Source organism: Quercus suber, unplaced genomic scaffold (assembly GCF_002906115.3).
Source record: "Quercus suber isolate HL8 unplaced genomic scaffold, Cork oak 2.0 scaffold_154, whole genome shotgun sequence".
Taxonomy (NCBI): Eukaryota; Viridiplantae; Streptophyta; class Magnoliopsida; order Fagales; family Fagaceae; genus Quercus; species Quercus suber.
Window position 1 is genome coordinate 1,028,114 of NW_027069615.1, and position 3,175 is coordinate 1,031,288.

Genomic DNA, 3,175 nt, shown 5'->3' on the forward strand with positions numbered 1-3,175 from the left:
AACCCTCTCCACCTCCCTTCAAGCCCACCAGCTCTCCCAATCATTAGTCATCTTCACCTTTGATAGGCCAAAAACGAATTTGAAAGTTCAAAATGGGTATGAAACACCCTTGAACGTTTAGAACCCCAGAAACAAAAATACCAATTCAAGCTTTCTATCAAATAATTAATGTGTGGAATATGATAACAAGCTTAATGGAATTGATAAAGCAATCTATGCCAAATATAAACACATCCACAATAGTAAATATAAGGCAAAGATAAAGGAAAGAGAGATGCAAACATACGAACAACACACGATGTGTTATCGAAGAGGAAATCGAAGTCCTCGGCGTAAAACCTCTCCGCCGCCCTCCAAGCGGTCAAATAATCCACTAAAGAATGTAGTTGGGATACATGAACAGCAGAAGACCCTCCAAGCCTAATCTACCCAAGTACCTAAGTCTTCCAAGCTTCTTGCTCTAACGAGGTTACGCCGAACCTATTTCTTCTTTAGCTTCCCGAATTTCGCTACTTGACCATAGCATCAACCAATGTATATTGGTTCCTTTCCAAACTGCTTCCCAAAGCACCAAATGGACCTTCTCACAGACGTGGGTGTGGTGAGATAAGGGTTTGGTAAATGACCTCTCAAGGGTATGACAATGGAGAGGAAGAGAATAGAAGAATTTGTAGAGTCTCTTTAGATGAAGATTGGGGATGAATCAATCTTGTTTTTCTCTAGGGTTTTCTCTCACAAAATTCTCTCTGGAAGCTCTCCCAATATGATGGGTATAAGGGTGTATATATAGTAGGGCGAGAAGGGAATGCAAAACATCAATTTTTGCCAAACAGGGCAAGTTGGCGACTTGATCTCGCGGCTTGGCCAAGTCGCGAAATCAAGTCGCGACGTAACGGCCTGGCTAGACTGGAACTTTTGTCCTGTAGCGTGACAGCTGGCACGGCCCTTCAGCTTCCTAGTGTGCCTCTCACGTGCCTGCCTTTCGCGGCTTGCCAGTCGTGAACCACCCGCAAGTCCTAGCCGTGAGACTCTATTTTTCTTGTACACTCTTGAGCTTTTCTTCACATCTTCTCACACACTACCCTTACAATTTTCCCACCTAAATACAGGGTTTCTAAGTGCTAAATTACAAGCAAATTAGTCACGGAATAAAGCCAATTAAATGGTTGATTAAATTTAACCTTACAATCTCCCCCTTTGGCTATTCCGTGACAAAACCCTACAACAGACTCTAGACTTAAACGTGAGTTTGGAACAATTGGAAAACTCACTCACACCTAACTCTAGATTCTGTAAAGCTCTTGAACATATGAATAAGTAACTCCTGAAACACAATAACATAGCAATATCATTGTATGTAGAAAACTTAATATGCATATGGAGCAAAATAAGCATGATCAAGCAAAAATGAACACAAGCACAAAAGCAGTAATTCATGGCAAGATCAATACCAGTAGTCACTAAGCAAAAGTGATTACTATGTTCATTCACACAAGGAATGAACATCTGGACATGCAAAAATGATAAACTCAATTGAAGAGTATCATTTGCAAGTCCAACACTCAACCAATGCATACAAACATATATGCATCTAGGAACAATCCTACACGGGCACAAGAGTGTTGTACTTAAGGTAATGCAAAGCATTAACAAGTACCAAAACACAAAGCACAAAGGCTGCATAAGCAAAGTTTTTGCAAATACATGGCACAAACCATACAAGCCTACAATCATGCAAAAGTGCTAGAAACAACCCTCAAAGCTTACAAAAGCAACAATGGGTACAAACCAACAACCAAACAGTGCTTAAAGCTGAAAAACATCATACTATATAAGTGCTGAAATAAACAACTACCACCACAGTATTTTGAGTTATCAAGGTTTTATATACAGAAAAACAACTTAAAAAAAATGATGAAGAAATCTCCCCCTCAAAACGAGCACTCCCCCTCAAGAGCTGCCCCAAAAATTCTCCCCCTTTTTGACCGGAATGGCCAAAGGGTCACTGTTTCAGCTTTGTGAAAATGCCATCAACTTGAGCTGCTAACACATCAATTTGGTCCTGCATGACAACCAATCTCTCCGACTGCTCTTTCTGGCCATCTCTGAGGGTCTTTTCCATTTCCGTAAGACGTTTGTGAAGGTTATCAAAGAGCATTTGCAACTTGTCAGGCTGAGGGGCAGACTGTGGTTGTGTAGTGCCTGGTTGCTCAGAAGTAGAGGAAGTAGGAGAAAATAGATGTGCACTCTTTGGAGCTTTGGATGAATGACTCTTGCTGGCCTGTAGAGTGAACATAGAGATTGGTCGAGGACGAGCAATCATGTTCCCAATTGAGGGAGGAGTAACACCTTCACGTAGAACGAAGTTCATAATAAGACTACAGAATGGAAGGCACCCTCGTGCTACTGTTCTGGTTGCTGTCTTTCTTATGATGTGATAAATATGGGCACAGATGTCAATGGTGGTGCCAGTGATGAGATCACATAGAAATTGAGCCCTTCCAAGATTTATATACACCGTGTTGGTCAACGGATAGAGGTTTGAAAACATAATTAGCTTCAATGTAGTCAACTCAGGTGAAAACTTGGAAGTACTAATTAATGTGCCTGTGCTGGAAATGTCATGGTCAGGACCAAGAATTTGAAGAATGTCCTGAATCGCTGGAGTACGATCATCATACGGAGTAAGGTCAGCATCCGCAGGTCGTGTGATTTTGAGAAGTTCAGCTATGGTGTCTGGATTAATGATGAACTCCGTTCCTCTTACCAGACAATGTAGTTCAGTCTCAAGATCAACTGTGTTGGCGAGACATTCCTTCACAAGTTCAATCATCGGATCAACAAAATTTCCGAATAGAGCTGCCCAATCTTTTGTCTCGAAGATCCGAGGGACAAAAGTTGTGTCCAAAGTGTCAAATCTGACCTCCCGTTCCACTATAGGAGTTCCCCGGTCAAAAATGTTGAAGTAGGCATCTTGGTGCTGAGGAGATCTGAATAATTCATTATTGAGTTCAGTGGATGGCTGTGAGGAGGACCGTGTTCTTTTTGCAACAGGCACAGTTTCTTCTTCTGTCATCACCTCTTTTCCTTTCGAGGATTGTCGAGACATCTGTAAGATAGCAAACACACAGAAAAGTACCAAATGCAATACCACAGGGAATCAACAACAGCTTGA